At 38.4% G+C, this 8,032-nt stretch overlaps 1 protein-coding gene across 2 annotated transcripts in view; it reads right to left on the reverse strand.

Annotated features, from left to right (window-relative positions):
- The window catches only part of stat6 (signal transducer and activator of transcription 6, interleukin-4 induced), a 23,958-nt gene extending 16,989 nt beyond the window's left edge, over nt 1–6,969 (reverse strand). For both annotated transcript variants that reach the window (XM_086278730.1, XM_086278729.1), the window contains exon 1: nt 6,624–6,969. The gene's annotated coding sequence lies outside the window, so the exon portion shown is untranslated. The remainder of the gene's footprint in view (nt 1–6,623) is intronic.
- Nucleotides 6,970–8,032: the final 1,063 nt, after the last annotated feature.

An 8,032-nucleotide genomic window follows, 5' to 3' on the forward strand; every position in this document is an offset into this window, starting at 1 on the left:
TGCACAAAGAAGCCGACACAATGTACATGTTTAATTTGAATTTTTACTATAAAATAGAAACAGCATAACAGAAATAACTTCAATGTACATGTGATTTCGTGTTCCTAGTCCCTCTGGTTGTGCTGTAACATTAGATTTGGGCAACACAGAACCCAAAACAGCTCAGAGGGAAAAACCCTACAGGCTGTAATACAGGGCTTTCTGCTCTTGTTTCTTGTGTTTTGACTGAACTGGTTCTAGAGCTATAATTATGTAGGTGTATGCAGGAGTATGAAAAAGACAATGGAATTATTTGAGTCTTTTCCTCTTGCGTTGGCCCTGTGTTTATATACTGGGTTAGGGCTTTTGTAACGTGGCTCTTTGTTGTAGCCAAAAGGCTGATTTGTTCGACAGTTTTCACTGTCAAGCAGCAGTTTATAACAAAGTTCTTATTCTCTCAGTTATCTAGAACCTTGCCGTGCTATACTTGCTATACTGGTTGGGTTAAAGATTAGACCCTAATAATGACTTTGTTTGAGTTTAAGTGTATAATCCATCACTATCTTAGCCTTTTCCTCTTTAAGCTGCTTAACAAACATAACTGAATTACTGCCAAGTCAGAGGGTTGTAAAATACAACACCGATGTTTAAGAAACAACTGTCACAGTCAATCAAAGAATAGCATCATAGCATATTTGTCAGATTACCAATTCAGGCTTTTAGTGGTCTCTGCAAGTTCCTGCCCCTTATGTCACTAGTTTGTAGATAGACGTGGAAACTCGTGCCTGCCTGCCAATTCCTTGCTTTCTGTGCCTACATTTTCTGTCATTTATTTAACATTTTTCCATTAAAGAACACTAATCGGTTTGTTTTTTTCAAGACTGTGCATGTTTGTATTGTGTGATTACACAATATTATTATACTAGCGTTATCTCAACATCAGGAGCCTGCTGCACGTACATCCCTCTGATGTGCTGAACAGCTTTCCAGCATTTATCCCCTGAGAGTAACTCAGAATGATTAAGTTTCTCCTGTCACTATTTGGCCTCACAAGTTGACGTAGATGACAAAACTGCAACAGGTCTGGCTGAAATCGTTTGCCAGGCCAAATATTTACTTCCTATTTCTATGATAATGTCTAATATAGGCTAGATGTGAGTGGACGTGTCATATCATGGGAGTTTCCCCAGTTGGGAGGCGGGGGGATCTACAGTGTGGAACAAAGTTAAAGAAAGAGATCCCTTAAAATTGTCTTCTAACATGTAAACTTGCTCATATTATTCAATTCTACACAGATTATTTTATGGGAGTTTGCTTTTTCAAGCAAATCTTTATCACGTGGCTACAGTATTATTGTCTTTTCTGGTTGCATTTTCATAAAGTTACCCAAAATGTGCAGCATAGAGAAATCCCCCTTAAACGGGAGCACTGCATGATCAGCAAATGAAAACAGTAGTATTTATCTGACTGGCACGTTTGCTGTGAAATGTAACAATTTAAACGAGAATCCATCAGGACATGTTTTGTACTTTATCACTTTGTATTACTTTTCCATATTCATTATTATTATCAGTTAATGCATTATTCAAAAACCTTGGCCAGTGAAGGCTTGCAGTGTTTCACAGACTACGCTGTCTGCAGACTGCCCTGGTGAATTCAGTCAAAATACGAAGGATGACAGACGCACTGCTACACAGACACTGAGAGAAAAAGCATTTCTGCAGAAGCTCATTCGCATCTTGTTGCTGTTGTGTTGTTGGCCAAATGTGTCACCAGGTCAAGGTACGCTGTCATAAACAAACAGTGCCATAAAAAAAACCTTTTATTTTCACAGCTCAACGCTTTAAATTGTGTAATAAAAACAAATATTCAGCTTTTCGCCAGGGATACAATATATCTATTTTTTCTGAATAAACATTACTGGGTGAAATAGGGAAAAACCCAGACCTACCTGAAGACCTTCTGTTCATATCATTATATATGATAAAATCTGTTACGGGGTAGTCAAACCATAACTGGTCATTTTCCACTGGCATTCTCAGAAACCAATGTGGGGAAATTTGCTTTTCTTATGCGACTGTTTTGAACTCGAATCGAATTATATGACTAGAGAAAATCCTATAATTTGGCTCATGGGAAGAAGAATGACTCCTTTAAGCCTTTTCGTTAACTTCACTTTCTAAATACACACCCTTCCTAACACAATCTCCTACCACTGACAGTAAATAAAGATTACTTCTAATTATTTCATCATTTCAATTCTAAATCATCCATTCAATTATTCTGTAAAATGGTAGAAAAAAACAAAACATCCCATAGAAGGTTAAAAATCTTTGGAAAATTTGTTTTGGTGATGAATTCAATTTAAGTCTGAAACAGCAGAGCGACTCATCAGTGATCCAAAGTACCTCCATATTTCAAAAACGTGTTGCTACTTTTTGTCTTAAACAATAGCAAATATAATATAATATAATATAATATAATATAATATAATATAATATAATATAATATAATATAATATAATATAATACTGCAGAAAACACACTCAACCTTTACTTTTGGTGACTCATACATATCAAAAAAATTCTGACTAATAGTATGAGTAACTGATGAATAAAATCAATTGATTACTTGATGAGTTCAAATCAACATTCAATTCTTGAAAAGCAAAAGTGAAATTGCTGCTGAGTGATATTTTTTATTACAGTTTCCAGAAGATTCCTACGGATCTACAGTTATAACTATAACCATTCAGAAACAAATCCTATAAAACATCAAGATCGAGTCTAAATTTTGTTTGGCCAATGTTGAGAGCATTGCCAGAACTCGAGCTGCTCCGCAAGTCAAACTAGATGATTTCCTAACATTGTGCTTTATAACTGGTCATGCCATAGTAGAGTCATACACAAATGGATCCACGCATATCTAAAAGAGACAGAGAATCCCCTTGAAGCCTTGACATGTTCGCCATTTAATCTCTTAAGTGAACTAGTGAGTAAATATACAAAAAAACATAACAAGTAATGATTGATACTTATTTAAAAACATGGCGGGATATGAACAAATACACTGAAAGTAATCCTATACTGAGTTACCTAACACCTTTTATAAATTATCAGCACTTTACACCTGGAATGACAAGTGCAGTATTTCAGAGATAGTTTGGCGCAGGAATACGTGTGGTTGGTGATTTGTTTAATGGGAATGATTGTATTTCTTTTGAGCAGGTCCAAAAGAAATATGGAATACATCAAATGGATTTTTTTGCATTTTTATAGGCCCGTCACTTAATTACTTCAAGTTTTGATACTTTACACAATACAATGCAACTAGGACCCATGGAAAAGTTCTTTTTACATTTAAATGCAGATAAAAGTACTATAAGACAGTTTTATAATACAGTGTGACAGTGGCAGAGAAAAGGACACTAAAAAAAACTGCTGGACATTATGAACAATGCTGGGCATCCTCTGCACACGGCCATTAACAATCAGAAGAGTCTGTTCAGTGACAGGTTGCTCCTCCCCAAGACAAGAACTAACAGACTTAAAAACTCCTTTGTCCCACACGCCATCAAACTGTTTAACTCCTCTCTGGAGGGGAGAGGGAGGGGAAACAGCAGGACAAAGGAGGGGGGAACAACTAAGCTGTAGTGCCTCTTCACCTCACTGTACAATACCTTGTGCAATACTTTTGTAAATAGTCAATGGTGCAATAGACCTCAATACTTGAAATGTGCAATTCACTTGTATTTTTATTTTTATTCCTATTTATTCTATTTATCCCCTTCGTATATTTTATTTATATTTGTCTCTGTATTTATATGTGTGTGTGTGTGTGTGTGTGTGTGTGTGTGTGTGTGTGTGTGTGTGTGTGTGTATCTTATCTAATATTGGAAAACTTATCAGGAGTTGGGAGGGAGACCTCCAGTGTCATTGTGATGATCATGCCTGGAGCGAGTGCATACAGTCTGTGCATTCTTTATTCCTTAATAATAGATTTAAAGAAACACAATATAAAATTTTACATAGATAGTATAGAACGCCTACTTTTCTGAATAAAATTGATCCGAGTAGGTCAGCACAATGTACTAAATGTAAATCTGCGGCGGGGACCTACTTGCACTGTCTTTGGACTTGCTCAAAAATTTCAAAATTCTGGCTCTGTGTAACAAAAGAATTAAAGGGTATACTTAAAAGCAGAAAACAAAAAGATCCAGCTCAGTATTTATTGGGGCTGCCAACTCTGAACAAATTTCCAGATAAAAACAAATATAAACTACTATGTAAATTATTGTTCTTGGCAAGAAAATGTATTGTTTTCAATCGGATCAACTGATCAACTAATTGAAAAACCACCAACAATAACTCAGTGGTATAAAGAAATCTTTAGAGTCCTACAAATGGAAAGACTGAGTGCAAAACTAAGCGGTAATGACAATATCTTTTTGGATATATGGCGCCCTTTAATGATGGATTGGATTTATATAGCGCTTTTCAAGGCACCCAAAGCGCTTTACAATTCCACTATTCATTCACTCTCACACACTGGTGGAGGGAAGCTACAGTTGTAGCCACAGCTGCCCTGGGGCAGACTGACAGAAGCGAGGCTGCCATATGGCCTCTAGCCAACACCAGTAGGTGAAGTGTCTTGCCCAAGGACACAACGACCAGGACAGAGAGCACAGGGATCGAACCAGTGACCGTCTGGTTACAGATGCGCTTCCCAACCCCCTGAGCCACGGTCGCCTTACCTGACGATCTGAGTGAAATTATACAAACCCAACCTGCCATCGGCAGCCCCACTCCGATGGCAGGTTGGGTTTGTCAGGGTTTGTGACACAAAAACAAAACAAAAACAAACAAACAAACAAAAACCCAAAACAAAAAAACAACAACACAAAAAGCAAACCCAACCTGCCATCGGAGTGGAGCTGCCGATGGCAGGTTGGGTTTGTCAGGACAAATGTGTAAATGGGTGGTAGACCCAATTATTTACTATCTACCATACGGTATTAGTTTTATATGTCTCAGACTGCTTTTTGTGTTGTTGTTTTTTTGTTTTGGGTTTTTTGTTTGTTTGTTTTTGTTTTTGTTGTTTTTGTGTATCAAAAAAAATCAAATAAAGAGATATTTTAAAAAAACAAAAAACTAGATGATGGCAAATTACTTTCAAGATTTGTTTCTACATTACGTTCTGAAAAAGAAAAGTTCCAGTATACATACCAGTCTGGCAGACCAATATCAGCTGGCCAATACATCAGTTAGACTCTACTAAGGAGAATCAAAACTAGTTTTAAATACTGAATGTGGCATTTCTTGTTTCTCAGCCTGACAGCTAACTTCACAACGAACTCAACCAGGACATCACAACGAAAGCATTTGCTTCCCCTACTGACCAAGCAAACCGTATCTTTTGAAGCTAAACGCCAAATCATCCTTTTTCTGATAAGTAAGGCTAAAGTTTCCTGTGCTTTAAGTGAGATCACCAAAAATTACTTCCCCAGCAACTGAAAAAATTGTGCACAAAGCTGAAGTATAACATGTAGAGTGAGCAAGGCCCTCGCTTTTGACACAAATAAGGAGAGATTTCTCCTCCAAGGCCAACACAGATTATGTTGTGTACAGCTCAGACAGACGCAAACATAAAAGCCAAGAAAATGCAGAAGAATGTAGGGAACAACCACTTTTCCATGTGCAAAAGCAGCTCCCTCTTTGCAGCTTATGCTTGGACTCTTTTGTGTGAGTGCAATAAAATAAAGGTTGTAGAGTCACACACAACAGTCACACAAATCAAACTATTTGATTTGAAAGAGAAACCAAGAGACTTCCGCTTGTTTCTTTCGTGTACTGTGGGAAGTAGTGGGGAGGACTCTCATGTTTCTAGGACTGCTAACTGATGGCGAGTTTATAGTGTGAATCATTTTCATGATTGTGCCCATCTGCCTGCCAGGAGCGCTGCCTTATCTCTGAACATTTGCAGGACATATCCTTGTCAGCTACAAGGTGTGTGTTGTTTTCACAGCGGTGCCAGGCTGAACACTGGATCCCTGCCAGAGTAACTATCTTTAGTTATTCTAAAGTTATTTTAAAGACTTAAAGTGCACACTTGCACGCAATGGAAATGCTGTTTTACTAGAACTATAATATTTGTGAGATGTCATAAGATTACTGCACTAGATGATATGAACTTGATGCCTATAATTATTTCTGGTTCCATCCAGTATAAGTGTTGGTGCCACAAAAACGGCACACATTTTGGAGTAATGAGGGTACAGGATGAAACAGTTGGACAGCAAGGCATGAAGGGAGGGACTAAGGTGGCAACATTCATGCTGCCTTGATAATTACATAACTCCCTTCCACGTTTCGTAAAAGACAAGTATTTACCAAATACTTATTTATAAGATAAAAATATATTTTAAAAAATCATAATCACTATTTTGGTGTTCAAAGAAATAAAACGTGACAAAACTGCGACGTAAGGCTGTGTTTAAGGCCAACGGACGTCCATCCTGCCTGTTGTTACACAAGCAAAACATGACAAACACTCACATCCATTACGCGCGATTCTAGGAACTGACACGGTTTCGTGGTGAGCGGAGATAACACCAGCAGAATGAAACAAGGCACATTGACGCTTACCTTCGGCTAAGTAGAGAACTCAAAACATTGAAAAAAACAATAGCTGCAGCTCGTCGCCTCTTCCCCCTCTGCTGGGCTTACGAGTCCACCGAACAGTCCTACAGAACGTGCCCTTCTTCCATCACTCAGTGTCTCGATGTAATGCTGAAGCTGAATTCGGAAAGCTGAGCAATACGCGTCGATAAAACAGAAGAAAACGGAACTTTCGGTGCCAGCCGTTCGCAGCAACTTTTAACAACGTAGAAACTAGGTTAGACTCACTTCCCTGTTACGCACGAACAGAGGAGCGCGCTTTATTTCCTGCCTTCAAGTTCGCACATGACCTGTGTGTACTGTGTGTTTGCAGTTGGACAGCTACCAGGGCTGCTGTATGATTCACAGCGAAGTGTTCCCAAACAGGAAAACTGCTCTTTTTTTCTCTTCTGTTTTTTTTAGTCTGGGACTCATGTCTGTCTCGTCATTGCCGTGGAATTTAGGCTACGTGAATTTTGCACTGTGTCTGTGGAAGACCGCGATAGGGGGGTATACTGCTGCCTCGGTATTTATCATTGCGCTGAAACAGAAACTGTAAGTGAGTGCAGTGGGCATGGTGAACTTCCAGAGAAGGAGTCGTAGGCGGAGTAATGTTGAGTCATTTTGCAACATAATGCAGTCTGACTTCCAGTAAGGAGACACATGATACCATATCTGCAAATGGCAGTGCCTTCAAGAGGGATAACTTCCCAACGGTAAAGCAGAGGGAAACTTATCAGACTCGCACTATTCGTCAACATGAAGGATTGAACTTTCTTTGAGCTCCGTGTTCGTGGTAAAGTCACCCTTCGGTGGCTTGAAGTTTACCCCGTCAGGCTAATAAGAGCTCATTAAGATTGTCGTTTTCCTGTTGAGCTTGGTGCAGTCGCATTCAGATATCTTCTGTGACTAACGTATGACTCAACAATGATGTTGACATGCAGTTAATAAACATGTCTTCAAATAGCTTACGCAACTTCAGTAAGCAGATATCGGCCTCTCTGTTTTGTTTGGCAGCTAAAGATAAATTAAGTAAGGATTTTGCTCATAAAACGTCACAGCTTAACTACTTGCTTCAGTTCACTGTTTTAATACTGACGAACAAAGCCGGCAGTGGCGCTGTTAAGTAGTTAAAACTGGTTTAACTTTGCAGGGAAACATTCAAATGCAGAATAAACACAAAGGCATAATAACAATAATAAACAGTTAATGTAATATAATCAGGTATTTGACACCTTCTAACTTCATTTTCAGCAAGTGTTATTGGCCAGTTATTACAAAAGCAAATAAAAATAAAATCAGAACACGAAGATTAAACGCACACTTGCTCAATCCAACAATGCAGATTAAGTAGCAACATTAACAAACTACAAAAACTTCTTTGAGTGATAAATGAC

Source organism: Aulonocara sp. 'chitande type north' Nkhata Bay, linkage group LG20, assembly GCF_057382095.1.
Source record: "Aulonocara sp. 'chitande type north' Nkhata Bay isolate Kocher_YH1m ecotype deep benthic linkage group LG20, A_spYH_male_GT1.1, whole genome shotgun sequence".
Classification (NCBI taxonomy): domain Eukaryota; kingdom Metazoa; phylum Chordata; class Actinopteri; order Cichliformes; family Cichlidae; genus Aulonocara; species Aulonocara sp. 'chitande type north' Nkhata Bay.